Source organism: Ursus americanus, chromosome 34 (genome assembly GCF_024610735.1).
Source record: "Ursus americanus isolate L20-20 chromosome 34, mUrsAme1.1.p, whole genome shotgun sequence".
Taxonomy (NCBI): Eukaryota; Metazoa; Chordata; class Mammalia; order Carnivora; family Ursidae; genus Ursus; species Ursus americanus.
The window spans coordinates 21,500,362-21,510,826 of record NC_142160.1 but is presented as its reverse complement, the minus strand read 5'-3'; the positions used below and the strand labels follow the sequence as shown (position 1 = coordinate 21,510,826).

Below are 10,465 nucleotides of genomic sequence, written 5' to 3'. Positions count from 1 at the left end.
AAGGTTTTCAGAGTAAGCTTTTTATACTTTCTACAAAAAGAAAAAATTAAATGTTTTTAATATAGGACATCTGAGCAGGGTCAAATAAAGGACCCCAGGATAAAACTGAGAAGACCACTGTCCAGCTTCTTACAAGGGACTGGTGCACTTGTAGAAGCCAAAAGAGGAAATCAGTAAGAGTTAAATGCACTTCTTCGTTTCCCGAAGAACAAGCCCATGCCCCAGTCCCAGTGCAGCAGACAGAAAATACCACTCTCTATTAGAAGAAATATTTATTGGGGATTAATATTCTTGGTTGTGCTGAAGGTTGTACTCATCAGAGGATATATTTTCATGAAAACTGTGAGGCTTTCTCAACAAGGACTAAATGATTCCTTTAGGGGAATTTTTCTCCCTGGAAGTGCTGGAGAAGCATTTTCTGCTTGAGTAGAAGAGTCAAATTGCTAAACACAGTACTTTCATCAGGGTCACCCCTGGTGGCCAAAGGGGCCTGGCGTACTTGATGCACACAGGTGCGGCTTGAATGAGACACAGACTCCCCGGAGGGCAGAGAAGAAGGGGGTTGACTCTGGCTAAATAATTGGTCCTTGAAGGTCACAACTTTCCGGGGATGTCTGACCCTGTCTCTGCTCTGTCCGACACTTGTAAGACGGTTCTGGTCAGCACAGACAGCTTCTTGGCTGCAGGACTTGATACTTGCCCATTTCTTTTGTTGTGGGTCAGAGAGAGCCCGATGGTTGGAAGGATGTCTCTTGCCAGGCCCTCCCTGGAACTGTAGTTCCTCCTGCTGCTGGCTTAACTCTGAGGCCTCAGATCCATACCTACATGCCAGCTTCTCTTCTAGGATCTTCCCAATGGTAGTCATGAGCCTGTATGCTTCAGGAGACCCATCATTCATGAAAGTAGCCACACTTTCAACTGGCTCTTGATGCTGCTCTAAGGTTGACATGAACTTGGCTTTTTGCTGGGGACTTGCCTGCTGCCCTGCGATTTTTTCCTTGGAATTCATCCACTGAAAAAGTTGCCTCATCTTTTCTCTGAAGTAACTTTCAGGAGGAAACTGTTCATTCTGTGACAGAGATGGGGAAGGATTCTCTAATTTTCTGTCCTCAACATGGTGGCTCTCCTTTCTGCCTACAAATGTCCCTACTCCTGAGTCCTCACTTCTACATTTTCCTGCTTTGGAACCCTGAGGTCTCACTTTCTTTGCACTTTTTCTTTGTGGGGAATTCTTAGGCTGGCACTTACAGAAGACCAGCTTAGAGTCCCAGGACTCCTGCTGCTGATCCATGCTAATTCTGCTGTCCTCCACTTGGACATGCAGCACCTGGGATGCTTCCATGTCCCTGCTGCAGCCACTCTGGGACTGAGTCAGTGAAGCCTTGGAAGTCAAGCTATCTGAAGTGAAGGGCATGTCAGTGGGACATCCTCGAGCCTGGTCATGCTCCTCACTCCCCAATTTAAACTTTAACTCACTAAGGAGCTGTCCTTTCAGGTCTGATAGTTTAGAATCCTGGGGAGCCAGTATTTTTGCTGAGGGATCTTCAGTGGCCAGGGCAGTTTCCACCTTACTCATATTGAAATTTAACATTTTGGAGCTTCCCAACTCACTGGCTGTCAAGTTGTCACAAGATTGAGTACAGAGCTCCTCGGTGTCGAATATATCTCTGGACAGGTTGGACACGGCAAACTGTTCTAAATTCTTCTCTACCATCACTTTGCCCTGAACCATTTCTACTCTGTTGCTGGAACTCACATTCTCATCCCTTGGCTCACGTCCAGCCCCAGCTTGCCTTGTGGAAACCTCTGGGCCACATGTGTTGTCTGGTACAATCTCACTGGGTCTGATTTGAGCTCTGATGCTGTGTGTAAGGGGCTGAAAAGTCTGGCTGCCACACTCAGCTATCTGGATATACTCTGCAGGCTTATGGTCAGTGTCAGAGTGTGATTGTCAGAGTGTCATTGTCCACAGATGACATAGCAGGAAGAGGACAATCCAGTATGGGGACTGAGTTTGTTCTTCTCACCCTGTCTCCCAAAAGAGTTTTAGAGCTTCCCTCAAGTGGTTTAAAAAACTCAGCCTTGTAATCCACTCCAGAAAGATGCATGGCTGAGGAGGGAAAGTCAAATTGGGGAAGAGGCCATGTTTTGGCTTCTCTCAACATATAAAATTTTATGAATTCAAGATCCCTGAGGAGTATACCCTACCTCTGACTCTTGTGAAATTTTATAATATGGACCTCTATCACCTCTCATGTATTGGGATCAAGAAAAGAAAGGTCTAGAGTGGTGATCTGGCAGCAAAACCACCCACTGTATTCTTTTTTGAATTTGTATTTTCCATAGTAGTCTGGGAACTCCTAGAATAAGGCAATGTATTGTCATCAGCCAGCCATGAATCACACACACCTATAGGAATCCTACCCGCAGTGATCTGCCAAAACTTCTTGCTCATGTGTAATCTAAGAATGCTTTTCATTTGATTTTGGTCTGTGTCGTTCCTTGAGACATTTAATAATTCATTCCCTGAGTAATTCCTTGAATGACATACACACAATTACTTGTTGTCTCCTAGGCAGCCCTCAAACCCTTCCCTAGGTAGCATTCTGAGAACCTTTGTGGGCTTTCTTCTGGGCTCTTCTCTAGGATATACCCAAGATTCCTCCTCATATCCTTACATAGCTGGAAATTTGTTGGGATCCTCTCATGGAAACTTCCTGGGAGACTCAGTTCAATCTTTGCTAGATCCTTGCTACTATGGCCCTGAAGCTCAAAGAATTGTGAGTGAACATGTCTGCCTTTTTGCTGAGAGAATTCTGTTAATTTACACTGACAGTCCATCAATGCTAGGGACTCTAGATTTCTATAGACATGGAGGCACCAGCATGGGATTACCTTCCTTGGACTGTGTAACTCCAGGGTCTCCTGAAGTTCACAGGTGATATGAAAATGGACAGAAAGGATGGAGACTGGTACCTGGGCATGGGATGACCAGCTAACCAGTGGAAGATTGGGAGTCGAGGACAAATGGTTTCTTCTGGAACACGGGGACTAAACCCCACAAACTTTACTGTTACTTCTGTAACACATGCCATTCCAGGTGTTGATTTTCATTCAAGATATGAGAGTCTAACTCATTCTTGGATCTATGGAAAGACCTTCCACAGTCCCTATTTCTGGGATGAAGAAGAAGATGGTATGTTTGGGAGGCAGGATTGAAAGTGGGCCCGGGGATTCACCTGAGTGAAAGGTAGGGGCTGGGATTGGGACAGGGTTTGAGGCAAGAATTGGGGATGTACACTGGGGAGAGGAAGGGAATGGGAATGAGGAAGTGGTGGAGATGCTTGATCTTGCATTTTGACTGCAAAGGTTATGAATTCCATTGAATAAGACAATGTGAGACTCTAGTGGGGAAGTACTGCTACAAAATAAGAGAGTGGCCACTAAGGACTCACTGTGCAAAGAGGGAAGACCCCAGAAGAGCTGGCTATATTTCTGATGCAAGTTTTCCCCCAAATACTTGACATAGAGGAGCTGCTGATAAATACGCAGCTGCTCTGGTTTGCCTTCAGTGTCCCAGCCAGTTTTGGGGGCTGTGGTGACCTGTACATCAAATGGCTGCAGTGAATTCCCTAAAGATGTCCATCGGTATTCTGACCATATTTGTTTGGAAAATACTTTCTTCTCTAAAATCTGGAAAGCCATTCTCTTTTTCATTTGTCTCTCCAAGAGTGCCTGGAAGTTAGCGCCAGGGAAAGAAAGCCCACTGGCCTCCTTGTGCTTAGTAGCAGAGTCTCTCCAGACATAAGTTTCTGGTAGATGGAGGTAAATTTGCTCTTGCTGAAAATAGGAGTATGATAGTGTGGGGTGGAGCATGTTCTTGGCATGAGCCTGCCAACAGGAGAATTCTGAAATTGATGGGCTTGAACAGTTACCACCTCTGATTGTTGGAACATAAGTGGACAACCCACCAGGACTATCTGGAGATGACTTTTCAGGAAGAGGCCTCAGTGAGATGTAAATCAATTTAGATTGAGTCACAGCTGAAGTGCCATGTGGTCGTGGTGAACCAGACAGGGTTAATGGTGCATGATGACAAGCAAATGAATCAGTGGGATTCCTTGTCTGGGACAGATTTGGGATTAGGTTGATATCTTGTGAAATGGTAGGGTCAAGAGGGGAAATGGTATTCAAAGGTAAACTGGCCTCTTGGACAATAGGATCCCCTTGGACAACAGGATCCCCTTTCTGAATGTCACGTAGTAGGAGAGGTGGAAGGGCAGGGGGTTTGGGAATGGAATGGTTCACTGGGAATTCAGAATCGAAGGCTTTTGGCTCTAGTGGCAGGGAGTGACTAGGGGGTTAGGGTATGAAAAAGTCAGCTAAAGGGGTCATTGGGTTAGGTGAGAGGATGGTGGGGGTGGTGGGGAAGGCTCAGGCAAAGAGCTGATACTAGGTTTCCTGGAGCAACTGCTGAGAAGTCAGGGTACAAAGTGAATCATGAGTCAGTCACAGGAGCTATGGAAGTCAAAGGGATCACAGAGGGAGTAGCATCTTCCAGGGCCGCTGGGAACAGCAGCCGACTGACCTCACCAGTTGTGCTATTACACACCTCACAGAAGGGGTCTGGACATAACAGTTGAAAAAGGGGATGGTATCATGATGCCGGCCCAGGGGGAATCAGGAGACAGAAGATACAAAGCCATAGCCAGGACCAGAACAAATATATGTGACCTTTGCAGGTCTGGTAAAGGTAGACCCCCCCCCCCACCTACATCCCCAAGACTTTCACATTCTGACTCTGAGAATTTTCCATCCCACGTCAATGCCAGGCTTCCTTAAGGCTCTAGAAATTCATGGACTGTGCTATGGAGGTAGAGAAAAGAAGGTAATGTTTAGTCACCTATACAGAAGAGAAAGCACCTCTCTTGCCCCCTCTACTTTGCTCTGGCACGTTCTCCAACTGGGAAACAAGGACAATGGTGAAGATAGAAGCAAGAGATCTTATAAGAGGCTGAGTAGGGTGTCCTTTAAGTGATACCCTTGGTAGATTGAACTTGGAGAGCTCCAAGAATTAGGATATAAGGTCACATGATCAATGACAAATATAAGAGTTATATTGTTTTATCACTCACAATGGGCTTCTTTATGCATTATGTATCCCAACTGACACTGAAAATCACCCTATGAGAAACATAGGTCAGTGAGTACCTCAGTGAGGAATTTGAGTATCCATGATGTCACAGGTCTTTCACAAAGTCAAGACACAGAAGTTCTGACTCTTGACCTCTCACAAGGCCACCTACTGGACAGCACCCATTGCCAAGATCCATCACTGCTTCATGCTCAGAGATGGGCAGAGCAGGGAATCTGAGAAGGGTTTTGTGCTCTGACTGCCTTTCCATGAGCCTTTCCTCTGAGGCCTCTGTTTTCTGAGAGGGACTGTGTCTAGCAGCTGACCTCCTCAGAGATAATGGACTTGGGCCATCATGGAAAGGACAGAAATGGTCACCCTTGGAGGGCTCAGGTGGAATAGGCAGAACCTTACCTTTCAGGGTCCCACCTTTCCTCCTCCTCTTGGCTCTGTCCTGATGCTAGAACAAAAATAAAAGAATGACAGGTTGGGACTCATCTCTTTCACTCTTCTCTCAGAAATGGAGACATTCTTTATTCAAGAATAGTAGAACTTTATTTTAATTAACATAACTTTGTGTTCCTTGCTTTTATCAATTTTTAAAGGTGATAGAATGTTTTCAAGATTTACTTATTTGAAAAACTCAAAGGAGGGTTTTGTCTGTGAGGTCCACACTTGATATTCTCAGTCTGAAGTCCTCTGTTCAATGAGGACATAGAAACTGAAGCCACATAGTCACATCTGTGCTCCCTCAGGTAGGACCCTGTATCCTAGGGCATAACTCAGAGCCCAGTCTCTTCTCAGAGGCTCAGCACTGTTCTCCTGATCAATGCAACATGAGGGAAGGCTTGATCAAGTGATGCCTGACATGGGAATGTGACTCATGATCAACTGCTGGGAAACTTTGTTCTCTTACAGATTCCATGCTATCCAAATAACCGAATCCAGGACTACCCAAGACCCACCACCACATCCAGATAGCCTGTGAGTTTGAAGTAGAAACTTTAGTCATTCCTTAACCCTTAGCCCTGCCAGATCTCTTTCCTAGAGGAGTGAATGTCTACTCTTTCCTTAGACTTCCCATTTTAGGTGTTTTTCTGATCCTACCAAACTTATTTATAAATGTGAGAAGAGGAGCAGGAAAATAAAGAATCATTCTCTGAAGGGCAACTTCTGGTTCTAGCTCTAACATTTAAAAAGCCTGAGAGTCATCACTTCACTCTGTGAAAGAAGCAAAAAGCTGAACAAACTAAAAATCAATGGCTTTTCTTGGAACCATAGTGGAAAACCACTACGCCAAATGTTCAGAGAGTGGCAATGTGGAAAATCTTGTTAGGATTAGCTTACCTGGAACAGAAGCCACTGGAGGCTCAGCACTGCTCTTCTGGTAGGAAACACTTAAATACACACTTTGACAAATTGCTGGAGGATGCATATGGGCTAGCATGAGAGTGAGAATTTCCTGGGGTCACAATCTAATGGGGGCCCCCACTTATTTATGGGTTTTATTACCAGGAACTGTTCCCCCCTGGTTCTCACAGTAAAGAGCTACAAAGAAAGAAAGAAAGAAAAAGAAAGAAAGAAAGAAAGAAAGAAAGAAAGAAAGAAAGAAAGAGGAAGAAAGAAAGAAAGAAAGAAAGAAAGAAAGAAAGAAAGAAAGAAGAAAGAAAGAGAAAGGAAAAAAAAAAAAAAAGCTTGTGTTTCTACCAGGGGAGTGTAGAGTTGGAGAGAAAGGTAACCATTTCGAAAGCATTGTGAAATATTCCCAGAGTGTTCTCCATAACAGAAGCCTACTCAGCAGGGGAAAAGCCTACCAGAGCCTTATGACACATGGGAGAAGGTAAATTACCCAATTACAGCAGCCCCTTCTAAACACTTGTGAACATCACAATCCAGGGACATAAGCCCTTTAAAAGACAGATGTTTAATCATATCCCTCCCCCAACACATTACTACAGTATTTACTGGGCTCCAGTGTAGTAACAGGATCATAGCTAAAAAGAGCTGCAAGGTATAGGTTCTATATAGAGAGATTTAGGGAAACCTAAAGACACTAGGGGAGACAAGAACAGGGACACTAGAGGAAACTGAAGCCTCTAACATGTATAGCTACAGTAAATATTAAACACAGCGCAACACCTAATGAGATTAACATAAGACTTCACATTAAAAGTCTGTTTACTTCAGTTCCTGTTACCCAATACATTATTTTTGGCTTTCAAAGAAAAATTACAAGGCATGCTAAAAGACAAGTAAAGTCAATCTGAATAGACAAACCAAGAGTCAGGTGCACATTCAGATATGACACAGATTTCAGAATTCTTATATGTCGAATCTAAAATAACCATGATTATTATGTTAAGGGCTCTAATGGAAAAGGTAGACAACATACAAAAACAGATGAGGAATGTAAGCAGAAGAGGGAAATTCTAGGAAAGAATCAAAAAGAAATGTTAGAAACCTAAAGCACTCTGACAAATGAAGAATGCCTTTGATTGACTCATCTGTAGGTTGCATATGGTCAAGGAAAGAATAAATGAGTTTGCATAAATGTCACTAGAAAGTTTCCAAACTGAAATACAAAGAGAAAAAGAATTTTTTAATGCTAAAATCTGTGTTATCCAAGAACTGTGTTTCAAAATGTGTAACATATATGTAATTGGAATACCAGAAGGAGAAGAAAGAACAGAAACAAATGGTTTAAGTAATAATGGCCAAGATTTTCCAAAATTAATGACAGATTAACCACACATTGTGGAAGTTCAGAGTACACCAAGCAGGAAACTAAAAAGTCTATACCTGGACACACCACATTCAAACTGTAGGAAAACAAATGATAAAATTTTGAAAGAATCCAGAGGAAAATAAAAACCATACCTCTAGAGGAAAAAAATGTGAGAATTATGACCTATTATCATAAAGCATGCAAGTAAGACATTGCAGTGAAATACTTAGAGTTAAAAGAAAAAAATACCAATCCAAAATTTTATTTCTAGTGAAATTATCCTGCAAAAGTGAAATACAAATAAAAACTCAGACAAATAAAAACAGGGAATTCATCAGCAACAGACCTCCCTGCAATAAATGTTAAAAGAAGTTCTTTGGGGAGAAGGAAAATAACTCCCAATCTACATAAAGGAAAGGAAGAGAAGGAATGAATGAAGATAAAATAAAACTTTCATTCATCTTATTCTCAATTGACCTATAATAATAATGATAATGTGTTGGGTGATTATAGTATATGAATAAGTGAAATGAATGGCATCAATGTTACATGGAACAGGAGGAATTGGACACTCCTGCCTAACTATGAAGTGGTATAGCATTATATGACAGTGGACTTAGAGTAGTTTTAAATGTATATTACACACTCTATAACAACCACTAAAATATTTTTAAGAAAGAATAATTGGGGGCGCCTGGGTGGCACAGTGGTTAAGCATCTGCCTTCGGCTCAGGGCGTGATCCCGGCGTTATGGGATCGAGCCCCACATCAGACTCTTCTGCTATGAGCCTGCTTCTTCCTCTCCCACTCCCCCTGTTTGTGTTCCCTCTCTCGCTGGCTGTCTCTATCGCTGTCGAATAAATAAATAAAATCTTTAAAAAAAAAAAAGAAAGAATAATTGATATGCTAACAAAAGTGAGAAAATTGAATTATATATAATGCTTGTTTAAAACCAGAAAAAGCAGAAAAAGAGGGGAAGGATAGGTATAATGAATTGTAAACAGTACAGACCAGGTAGAGATATTAATCCAACTATATTTAAAAATCACTAAATGGAAGTAGTCTAAATTCAATTAAAAGAGAAGACTGTCAGAGTGCATAAAAAAAAACAAGACCCTATTATATGTTGTCTATAAAATACCCACTTTATGTATAAAGATATAGGTAGATTAAAAGCAAAAGGACAGAGAAAAATATGCCATGCTAACACTAACCAAAAGAAAACAGGAGTAACTGTATTATTTTGGACAAAGCAGACTTCACAACAAGGAAAATTATCAGGGGTAAAGAGGAGCATTGCATAATGACAAAGAGGTCAATTCTCCAAGAAGACACAACATTCCTTACCATGTACACATGTAACAACATAGTGTCAAAGTATGTAAGGAAAAACTGGAAGAATTGCAAAAAAAAATGGAGGAATCCACTGTTATTGTTGATTTCAACAGCCCTCTATCAGAAATGGGCAGATTCAGTAGGCAGAAAAACAGTAAAGATATAGTTGACCCAAGCAACAACATCAATCAAATTAATCTAACTGACATTTATAGAATACCTCATCCAGCCACAGAATACACATTCTTCTCAAGCTCACATGGAACATTCACTAAGATGGACCTCATTCAGGGCCACAAAACACACCTTAACAAATATAAAACAGAAATCACACAAAGTATGATGTTCAGACTATAGTAGAATTAAACTAGAAATCAACTACAGAAAGATAGCTGGAAATCCCAAAATGTTTAGATTAGATTAAATAACACACTACTAATACACAGGTCAAGGAAGAAGACTCAAGAAAAAAAAATATTTTAAACCAAATGGAAATTAAAATACAATTAAAGGGGTGGAGGGGGGACACTGGGTGGCTCAGGTGGTTAAGTGTCTGCCTTTGGCTGAAATCGTGATCCCAGAGTCCTGGGATTGAGCCCCATGTCGGGCTCTCTGCTTGGTGGGGAGCCTGCTTCTCCCTCTTTCTCTGCTGCTCCCCCTGCTTGTGCTCTCTCTCCCTCTCTCTCTCTCTCTGTCAAATAAATACACAAATAATCTTAAAAAATACATAAATAAAATACAACTTAAGGGGCACCTAGGTGGCTCAATTGGTTAACCATCTGGCTCTTGGTCTCAGCTCAGGTCTTAATCTCAGGGTCATGAGTTCAAGCCCTGTGTTGGGTTCTGCACTGAGCATAGAGACTACTTTAAAATAAAATAAAATAAAATAAAATAAAATAAAATAAAATAAAATAAAATAAAATAAAATAAAATAAAATAAAGTAGAATCTTAAAATTTGTAAGATTCAGCAAAAGCATTATTTGGAAGTTGATGGCTTTGAGTTCATCTATTTGAAAAGAAAGATTCAATATCTCTGGGAGACTCTACTTTACTTACCTGATTGACATCTCTCTGTTTGCAAAATGTTGGTAAACACGGTTTCTTCTTTAGGTAGCACAGCACCAGAAGAAGGAGCCCCACCCCACACAGGAAGGCAAGGATGGGAAGACCTAGCAAGTTTAATTGGAGTTCCACCATGGTGCAGACAAAGATGACTCACAACACTGGAAATGCACTGCTGCCTGAGGCAGCTGGGCATTGAGAATACATG

At 41.8% G+C, this 10,465-nt stretch overlaps 1 pseudogene; it reads right to left on the bottom strand.

Annotated features, from left to right (window-relative positions):
- Positions 1-376: 376 nt before the first annotated feature.
- Positions 377-10,392, bottom strand: LOC148107182 (spermatogenesis-associated protein 31D3-like; annotated as a pseudogene).
- Between the last annotated feature and the right edge of the window lie 73 nt (positions 10,393-10,465).